The 10,766-nt window shown below is 50.2% G+C and overlaps 1 pseudogene; it reads right to left on the bottom strand.

Annotated features, from left to right (window-relative positions):
* Positions 1-6,378: 6,378 nt before the first annotated feature.
* On the bottom strand, positions 6,379-10,310 carry LOC119945447 (annotated as a pseudogene).
* Between the last annotated feature and the right edge of the window lie 456 nt (positions 10,311-10,766).

The following is a 10,766-nucleotide window of genomic DNA, read 5'->3' as shown; positions in this document are numbered from 1 at the left end:
ACACCTTCCCTTTGAGGTGACAGCACAGCCAACAGGTCCATCTCAACAACAGGGCATGTCTGATATGTGACCCGTTGGTCCAAACGGCAGAGGGGGAGGCTATGAGGCTGGGAAATGCATTGGGCATCTGCTGTAGAGAAATTAAGAGCTAGTCAAAAATTAGAAAAAATAAAAAAATCACTTTGGGCCTCCCACCCGACCCTATCCTGGTGTTGAGGGTGCAGGACTTGTGAGAATAGGATATAAAAGTTGGAGCAGCAGGCTATGTTTTGTTTTGTTTTCTTATTTAGGGAAAACTGTGGCCATGTGTGATAGCAATGAGAAAATAATTCAGCACAGAGAGCAGTAGATGATGGTCATCGGGAAGGGAAAGAAGTGGTTGTGAGTTTTGGATCTGCCGAGCTAGGGGAAGCAGAGTTGGAAGGAATATTTACAAGTCAGGTGGGACAGCTAGGAAGAATGAAGATGGATGTGGAATAGGTGAGGAACATTTGGGGACAGGGTAAATCCAGGAGCTTCACAGGCACCTGACTCTTGGGTACTAGTAATAACGTTTATTAAATGCTTCTGATGTACAGAACTCTGCTTTGAGCACTGGCATTTGCCTCAGTGGACAATGAGGGAGTAGGGAATGGTGGAGATTTAAGGCCGGAGCTAAGTCTAGAACAGAGAGCGAAGGCAATACCCTCGGTGTCAATGAGGGAGGGGAAACCAATGTTGTTGAGTACGGGAGAGAACAAAGTTTAATTCACTTTCACCTGCCATGAGATGACTGAGGTGGTCCTAGTGCCCAGATGGTCTCCAGCAGCACTCTGTGGGCACAAGAGCAAGGAGTGGAGGAGATCTGATGGTGCTCCTGGGGGCTGAGAAGGAAAGGGAAAGAAATGCAAATGATGCAGTTTCTCTCAGAGACATTCCTCCACCACCACCCAAACTGTACCAAAAAAAATAAATAAAGCCACACACCACACATGACAAGGCACCCACACAGACAGCCTGACTTCTCCACTTTTGCCTTCCCCCAACACTGGATCTCCACAAACCCATGCCAAGGATAGTGTGGACAAGAAATGACAACAGGGCAACTACTGACTGAACAGGGGTGTGTTAACACCTGCAATGCCCAGGACTTTATCTGCTTTCTATGCTCCCTACCAATAACAAACTCAGGTAGAAGGCTACAATACTCCAAAGAAGAATGGGGTGGACACACACACCCTCACCCCTGAGAGCAAGCCCTTACACATACAGAAAATGTTCCTTCTGTGGACTCTACAGAGGTGCAGAGCACTTCCAAAGAGGACTGTTCACTATGCTTTACCCTATTCTTGCACTCAACCCCTTTCTACCCTCAGTATTAGACCTGTAAGGCTGGTATATCTGACAAAGATATCCCACACTTCTGCAGATTGTAAAGTCAGTTTCTACCACCATGCCTGCATTTTCAGCTCTCTGGCCTCTAGGCAACCTACTCATGCGCTCTCTCACCCCTGACCTTCATCTCACAATCAACTCCCCATAATTCAGTTTCCCATAAGATCAAGTGGACAATGACCTTCCCTGCCTCTCTTCTCACAAAACATCTCCCTTCTCTCTTTCCCAAAAACAACGTTGTGATGCAGAAGAGTCACACACACCATTTTCAGCTCTCCAGCCTCTAGGCAACCTACTTATGCTCTCTCTCACCCCTGACCTTCATCTCACAATCAACTCCCCATAATTCAGTTTCCCAGAAGATCCAGTGGACAATGGCCTCCCCTCCTCTCTTCTCCAAAAACAACCTTGTGACGCAGAACAGTTCCTTCAGGGGGGCCGGGGATGTCCAGAGTGATTCTGGAGACGGGACTGTGAGCACCCAGAGATTAGACCCGTCTATAGAATTAAGGTCCCCGGGTCTTCTCAGACCCACAATCGAGTCAAACAGAACCAGTTCCCTGCACAGAGCCCCAGCCCCCATTTCCAGAAGCAGCTTCTGTGTCCACACTGGTCTCCTCTTCCTCACTGCTCTCCCCCTCAAGCCAGCTAACCCTAACACCCTCCACTCACACGCAGGCACACACACACACACACACACACACACACAAAGACAACTCCTTCCCTTTTATGTAGCAGCAGAGTACACAGTTCCATCTCAGTGGCTGGTCTGTGATTAGAACCCAGAGTCCCAACGGCCAGATGGGCGATTTTCAAGGCCAGGAAATGCACAGGGCACCTGCTGTAGAGAAACGGCGGGGGGGGAGAAGAAGAGTCTCACTTTGGTCATCCCACCCTAACCTGTGCACTGCCAGATATGGAAATTTCAGAACTTTATAAAAAGAATATAAAGCTAGAGTGGTGGGTCAGTTTGGGTTTTTTCAATTAGTGGAACTGGGGCATGTTTGTAAGCATTACAGAAGGAAGTAATTCAACACAGGGAATAGTACAAGATGGTCATTGGGAAGATAAGACTAGGGGACGGGAGTGTTTAGAATGTGTGAACTAAAGGGAATCAAAGTTGACGGAATGATTTGGAAGTCAGGCAGGTGTGATATCTGCAAAGAATGAGGATTAATGTGGAACAGGTGCGGAAGATTTGGCAGCAGGGCAAATCCAGTGGCTGGAGGAGCACCATCTGCTCGGTTATTAGTAATAGTCTATTAAATACTCTCTCGGAAAAAGAGCCCTATTTTGAGCATTGGCAGCTGCCTCAGTGGCAAGGAAGGAGTAGGGAGCACTGGGGATTTAAAGCATGTGTTAAGTCTACAACAGAGGTTGAAGGCGATAGGAATGGGCATTAAAGATGGAGACGAATCATTGTTGCTGGTCACAGGAAACAACAGTTAAGTTCACTCACCTGCTGAGAGGGTTGAAGGGTCCTAGTGCCCACACTGCACCCAACAGCATTCCAAGGCAAGAGAAAAGGAGTGAAGAACATCTGATGGGGCTCCAGGGGGCTGAGAGTGAAAGGAGAGGGAAAGACAAATGAAGTGGTTTCTCTAAACCACACATGCCTTCACCACCCCCAAATCAATTGATTGTTTAAAACACACAAGGACAGCCACACACACCTTGGCTTCTCCACACTTCCCTCCCCCTGGATCCCCACACATCCAAGCCAGGAAAGGCCAAGACACAAACAAGAGGTTTCCAGGGCAACTGCTGACTAAACCGGGAAGCCTGCAGTGCCCTGGTCTTTATCTGCTTTCTACGGTCCCAACCGAGAGTCTGGAGGCTACGACACTCTGAAGGACAATAGGGGTAGGCAGACGGATACACACCGTCTTAGACTTAACACGGACCTCCCTCTTCCCCGAGAACATCCTCTTACGGCTACGGAGGGGTCCTTTCTGTGAAAACTGTAGATGTGTAAGGCATTTGCGATGCCAGGACTGTGCACTGTGCTCTAGCCTGCTCTTGCACTGGACCCCTCTACCCCTAGAGATCCTTCCCCACGTTGCCCCAGGTATCGTACCTGTACGACCGGTATTTCTGAGTTCCAAAGATACCTCACGCTTCTGTATGTCATAAAGTCTGTTTCTAGTACAGTGCCCGCATTTTCAGCCCTCCGGCCTCTCTGCAGCTCTCTCGCTTCCTCAGTCTGTCTCGCCACAGACATCTCTCACAATGAAGACCCCTTAATTGAGTTTCAGAGGGTAAAGGAGACTGTGGTCTTCCCTGTTTCTCTCCTCAAAGAGCACCTTCCTCCTCTCTTTCCCAGAAGCGACTGCCAGATACAGAAGAGTCCCTTTGTGGGAGACTGAGGATGTACAGAGTGACTCTGGAGACGGGACTGTGAGCACCCAGAGTTTAGACCCATCTATAGAATTAAGGGCCCTGGGTCTTCTCAGACTCACAGTCGAGTCTAACAGAACCAATTCCCTGCACAGAGCCCCAACCCCCATTTTCAGAAGCAGCTTGTGTGTCAACAGTGGCCTCTTTCTGTTTCCCCCAACCCAGCTAAACACACACACACACACACACACACACACACACACACACACACACACACCAAAAAGACAAGAACCAAAAAAAAAAAAAATTTTAAAAAAACACCTTCCCTTGGAGGTAGCAGTACACTCCATGGCTCCATCTCAGGGGCAGGGCAGCTCTGAAATTTAAGCCCAAGGTCCCAACAGCCGAGGGATGGTCTTCGAGGTGAGGAAGTATCGGACATCTGCTGTAGACAAGCGTCATAGCAAATAAAAATCTCCCTGTGGTCATTGCACCTAAACGTGCAGGCATTGTAGCTGTGTAACTTGTATGGAAATGAGGTAGAACTAGGGTGAGGGACCATTTAAAAAATAAATAAATAAAGTAAGAGACATCGACTAACTGTGAGCATGTTCAAAAACATCAAAGGAATTAATTAACCACAGGAGTAGTTGATAATCAGGAAGGAAAGACAAGTGAATGTGAATGCTTAGGCTGTATGAAGCAAGGGGAAAAAGCAAACAGTTAACACATTTCAAAATCTGGCAGGTGTGACATAGCAAAGAACAACAAGAAATGTCCAACAGGCGGGGAAGGTTTGGGGACTGGGCAGATCCAGTGGCTTCAGGTACCACCAGAGTCTTGGTTAGTAGTAATGCCTTTTAATACTTAAAGTGCAGAACCCTGTACTAAAACACTGACAGTCACCTCCGTGACAAAGAGGGACTAGTGAAAACTATGGACGTAAGGCAGAAGTCTACGACGGAGGGCAAAGGTAATAGGAGTGAAAGTCAGTGAGGGACAGGAAACACTGTGGCCGAACTGGGCCGAGAGCAGAGTCGAATTCCTTCTCACCTGCTGGGAGATGGTGGAGGTGGTCCTAGAGCCCGGATTCCCCCTCAGCAGCACCCTGGGGCATGACAGCAGGAGTGGAGAGGATAGCCGGGTGCTCCTGGTGGCTGAAAAGGAAAGGGTAAGAAATGCAAACAATTCAGTTTCCTGAATTGGGAATTGGGAGGCCGAGGATATACAGCGTGACTCTGGAGACGGGACCGTGAGCGTCCAGAGATTAGACCCGTCTATAGAATTAAGGGCCCCGGGTCTCCTCAGACCCACAGTCGAGTCCAACAGAACCAGTTCGCTGCACAGAGCCCCAGCCCCCATTTCCAGAAGCTGCTTCTGTGTCCACAGTGGCCTTCTCTGGCTTACTGCTCTCTTCCCCAGTTCTGCTAACCTTAGCCCCTTGCCCTCTGAAACACATACAAACACACAAAATATCAAAAAAACTTCCCTTAGAGGTAGCAGTACAGCTCACAATTCCATCTCACTGGTGGGGTAGGTCTGAGATTTGATCCATTGTTGCCAAGTGGCAAGGGGTTGGTCCTTGATGCCAGGAAATGCATTGGGCACCTGCTGTAGGGAGAGTAATAGCGTGTAAATATCTCCCCTCCATCATCCCACCCCAACCTTCCCACTGCCAGGCGTGGAAGATTTGGAACTTCAGCAGGTGCAACAACTGAGAAGGCCAGGGATGAAGTAGATCAAGTGAGTGAAGTTTGGGGACGGGGCAATAAATCTCATATATATATATATATATATATACACATATACTGTAGTACACGCTGGGGTAGATACGAGCTGATCAGGGTGCACAGGGTACCTCTCCCACATGGGGCTCACTGTCTTAATCCCCATTTCACTGATGAGGTAACTGATGAGAAGTGAGGTGATTTGCCCAAGATTACGCAGCAGCTGAGGGGCAGAGCTGGGATCAGAATCCAGGCCCTCATTCTATCCCCTAGGCCCCACTGCTTCTTTAAGGGGTTAGGGTTCGGGCCTACCTGCTCTGCAGAGCCCTCAGACAGCTATGAGGAAGAAGGCGGTAGAACTGTTCACTGACCTGCAAAAATGTTGGTTATGAAAGGAGCCTCTGTCCTGCCCGTCGGCAGACTCCACCCCTTAGGACGGCACAGACCCAATCCACGAACAAGAGACCACAGACAGACCTGACGCTGGGGTTAAGAGATTTTTATGCATTGTTCCCTCTGTGTATGAGACCAGAGGGTCCCGGGGCTTATCTCGGGGGGCACCCGAAGGCGGTCAGAGACGACCCGGGTGGACGTTCTACAACCAAGGCTCGGGTGGTCACGGACGGAGATGTCGAGGAACGGTGAATCCGGCGCTTTCCCGGGTGGCTGCCGGTGGATTCCGGAGGGAGGCGGTCCAGCAGGTGGGCCGCAGGCCCGCGGTCCACAATTGTGGAGTCGCTGCTCTATCTATCGCTGGCTTTATTTCGGTGGGGGCCAGTGTGGGAGTACTGAGAGGAGATGAAGTCAAAGGAGGGAAAGGGCACGGGGGCAGGGGGAGGGGTGTGCGGGGAGGAAGAGTCCCCAAGCATTGCCTGCCTCCCTGCCCATCCCTCCCCGTGACTGCCACTGTCCCCCCGTCCCCCACTGTCCCTCAGGAGGATCAGGGGGCACTTAGTGGCAGTGCTGTAGGGAGTTCAGGCCCACAATCCCACCTATTCCTACCCCGTCCTCCCACTCCCCCTCACTGTGCCACCTCTACGGCCCCCTGCAATATGGGGCTGCAAAGATGGCCTCCGGCCACAGAGGCAGACACAGTCGCACGACCCCATCGCCGGACACAGAGGTTCTCTCTCTCTCAGCCGCCTCTTCCCCTCGTTCTTCCCGGAAGCGGGGACGTCCGGGTCCGCTCTCAAGCTGGAGGGTAAAAATGACCTCTATGCAGATTTTGAAGACGAAGACCCAAGGCAGAGGTGAAAGCCTTGATTTGGAATCGGCCCGAAATTCCCTCACCCACACAATTCGCGCCATGGATCGCCGGGGAGCCCTCCTCCTCCGGAGGTCTTCTCCGACCCCTCCTATCTCGGCCCGGGGGCCGGCGGCCGTGCCGTCCCGAGAGAAGCCGTCTCCCGGAGGGGATTTGAATTTACGGGGAAAAAATCATTCTCTTACACCAGATCCTCTGCTGAAAACGGTGGCTCGCTCTGGGCCCGACGCACAGCCGGAAGAATCCCACAGACCTGTCGGTTTCTCCTCCGTCATTCTGGGAGTCACGGTTGAACCCTGCATCTACAGAAAAGGCGAGAGAGACACTTAGAGACTGTCCAGTACCTGATGGGACTGCAGATATACAGAAGATCGTCAACTCGTCCTGGGCAGGGACCGTGTCTGTCGGCCGCATTATACCTTCCCCGGTGCTCAGTACAACGCTATGCACACAGATGCCCATCGTGGACTTAGATCGGTTCAATAAAGGGATGCGCGAGGAATCCGATCGTGCGGTAGCACATAGGCTCAACTAATCGTTGGACCCTTTTTAAAAACCAACTTCTTTAGAACGAGCCAAAAGTGAGAGCTGAGGTCTAGACTCTCTAATTCTCTGGTAGGAAATCCAAAGTTTGTTGGATCTAGAGTAACTCAATCAGTGGCATTTATTGAGCACTTACTTTGGAGACTAAGCACTTGAGAGAGTACAAGACAGCAGAACTAGTAGACCCATTCCTTTCCCCCAGTGAGCTCACAGTCTGTAATGGGATACAGCCATTACTATAAATAAATTCTAGATATGAACTAAATAATAGTAATGGCATTTGTTAAGCACTTACTATGTGCTGAGCACTGTTCTAAGCGCTGGGGTAGATACAATGGAATCAGGTTGTCCCACACGGGGCTCAGTCTTTATCCCCATTTTACAAATGAGGGAACAGAGGCCCAGAGAAGTTAAGTGACTTGCCGAGGTCACGCAGAAGACAAGCGGCGGAACCGGGATGAGAACCCATGACCTCTGACTCCCAAACTCGTGCTCTTTCCACTGAGCCATGCTGCTTCTCTAGATAATTATCATAGTACTTTGGGAGCCTTGTTGAAGACTTCAGAACTCAGACTGCCACTCTCCCAGAATGATAATAATAACAATGATGGCATTCGTTAAGCGCTTACTATGTGCAAAGTACTGTTCTAAGCTCTGGGGAGGTTACAAGGTGAGCAGGTTGTCCCACGGGGGGCTCACAGTCTTAATCCCCATTTTACAGATGAGGTAACTGAGGCACAGGGAAGTTAAGTGACTTGCCCAAAGTCACACGGCTGACAGTTGGCGGAGCTGATATTTGAACCCATAACCTCTGACTCCAAAGCCCCGTGCTCTTTACACTGAGCCACGCTGCTTTGCTGCTTCTCAGAAGAACTTACCCCTGAGACTTCTACCATCCTGAAGTGCAGGCTGAAAAAGACAGGATGAACTTCAGCTGGGGTTTTGTTCCTCCTGAGGAAGGATCTCTCTGGGGTTTCCCTCTTCCTCATCACCGATTCCAGGGCAGCTCCAGCCTGGGCAAGGCCAAATAACGGGTATCACGGGGTCCCTGCCACCACCTCAAGTCTTCTCCCAGGTAGGTACGTCCCAAAGCCGGTCCCCACGCCACGTCGGGCTGCTGGTTCTGGTCGTCAGGGAGGACTCCGAAGACCCTCGTGGCTCCTTCGCCGGGCCGGAACCAGTGAAGCATCGGGGCACCAGAAGTGCAATCGAGTGCTGTGGGGTTGAAGGAGGGGTGAATAAAGGGAGCAAATCCAAGTGCAGAAATTGAATCAACATGTTACAGGCTAAGAAACTGAGGCACGGCAATGTTAAGTGACCCGCCCGAGATTTCAGAGCGGGCAAGAGGAAGAGATGGGATTAGAACCCAGGTCCTCCAATGCCCAGGCCTGAATTTTTCCTGCCCAGCAACACTGCCCAAACCCAAGTTTTAAGAAAAGATAAAAAGTACCCTGCCCCAAGCTAACGGTGCTTCTAACCTGTTCGGTAGGCCAGGAGTCTGAGAAATACGGTCCATCAGGTCACTACAAAGATAGTAGAGCGGACCGGTGGGGACGATACAGGTGGAAACTCTTCCGGTGATCGTCATCTGAATGAGCGGGAAGCTCTTCGACCCGTTGGACCTCAAATATGGCCGAGCCCCAATACCGAGGGTAAAGTCCGACCGAGGGCGAAGTGACAAAGCCAAAGCCGTCTTCCCTCTCCCTAAAGCCCAGGCACAAAAACCCAAACTGACAGAATCAATTACCCAAGGTTCTAAAGCCAGTCCCTCGTTTTTCTGGCACCAAAATTTTTCTCGCTCTGCCCGATACTCAGGCCGTGAAGACCCAACTGGGAGAGTTACATCTGGGGTTCGTGGCACGAAGCTGGCCCCACTTTAGCTGGCACCCATACTTTTATCGTTCTTCCCGGCACCCAGACCGTGAAGGCCCAAAGTGGGAGACTCAGATCTGGGGTTCGGCGAATGAAGCTGGCCCCCTTTCGCTGACACTCCTATTTCACTGTTTTTGCCGGTGCCTGGGCCGTAAAGACCCAGATGGGAAGCCTGAGGTCTGAGGGTCGTGGCCTGAAGTCAGTCCCCACTTTTGCCGGCACACGTCATTTTTATTCTTCTCGATGCCTCGGCCTTGAAGACCCAAAATAGGAACACTCAAATATAGGGTTTGTGGCATGAAGTCAGCCCCGCATTTTGTTAGCGCTCGTGTGACTATTGTTCTTCCCGGCACCGAGGCCACAGAGACCCAAATGGGAAAACTCAAATCTTTGGTTCATGGCATGAAGCCAGCCCCTCTTTTGCCAGCCCTCGTGTTATTATTGTTCTTACCTGTGCCTGGGCCATGAAGACCCAAACGGGAAGGCTCAGATCTGGGGTTCATGGTGTGAAGCTGGGGCACATTTTGCCAGCACTCACATTATCTGTTGCCTTTGTGCCTGGGTCATGAAGATCCAACTGGGCAGACTTGAATATAGGGTTCATGGCATCATCATCATCATCAATCGTATTTATTGAGCGCTTACTATGTGCAGAGCACTGTACTAAGCGCTTGGGAAGTACAAATTGGCAACACATAGAGATGGTCCCTACCCAACAGTGGGCTCACAGTCTAAAAGGGGGAGACAGAGAACAAAACCAAACATACTAACAAAATAAGATAAATAGAATAGATATGTACAAATAAAATAAATAAATAAATAAATAGAGTAATAAATATGTACAAACATATATACATCTATACAGGTGCTGTGGGGAAGGGAAGGAGGTAAGATGGGGGATGGAGAGGGGGACGAGGGGGACATATACATATACATAACATATGTTATGTCCTCGGCCTTAATTGGTCAGTCCTTCAATCGTATTTATTGGCATGAAAACAGTCCCCTGTTTAGCCAGCACCCTTGTTATTATCAAGCGTTCAAATGCCTGGGCCACGAAGACCCAAAAGGGAGTCAAATCTGGGGTTCATTTCATGAAACCACACCCTCTTTTGCCACCATTCGTTTTTATTGTTCTTCTCAGTGCCTGGGCCTTGAAGACCCAAATGGGAAGACTCACATCGGGGGTTCATGGCACGAAGTCACGCCCTCTTTTGCCGGCATCAATATTTCGCTCTCCCCCCGGTACCTGGGCCACGAAGACCCAATAATGGAGTCAAATCTGGGGTTCGCAGCACGAAGCCAGTACCTCCCTTTTGCTGGCATATTTTTATTGTCTGTTCCGGTGCCCCGGCCGTTAAAAGACCCAAATGAAACTGCTCAGATCTGGAGTGCACGACATGAAGCCAGACCCTCCTTTTGCTGGCACCCAAATTTTTTAATTATTCTCCCCCATGCACAGGCCATGAAGACCCAAATGGGAAGACTCAAACCTGGGGTTCACAGAATGAAGCCACTACCCCCTTTTGCCGGCCCTCAAATTTTTAAATTTTTTTCTCCGGTGCCCAGGCCACGAAAACCCAAAAGGGAAGACTCGGATCTGGGGTTTGTAGCCTGAGGCCAGTCCCCTCTATCTTTATTGTTGCTTC

This window comes from Tachyglossus aculeatus, chromosome 25, assembly GCF_015852505.1.
Source record: "Tachyglossus aculeatus isolate mTacAcu1 chromosome 25, mTacAcu1.pri, whole genome shotgun sequence".
Classification (NCBI taxonomy): domain Eukaryota; kingdom Metazoa; phylum Chordata; class Mammalia; order Monotremata; family Tachyglossidae; genus Tachyglossus; species Tachyglossus aculeatus.
The sequence above is the reverse complement of the archived record's forward strand: the minus strand, read 5'-3'. Positions and strand labels throughout refer to the sequence as shown.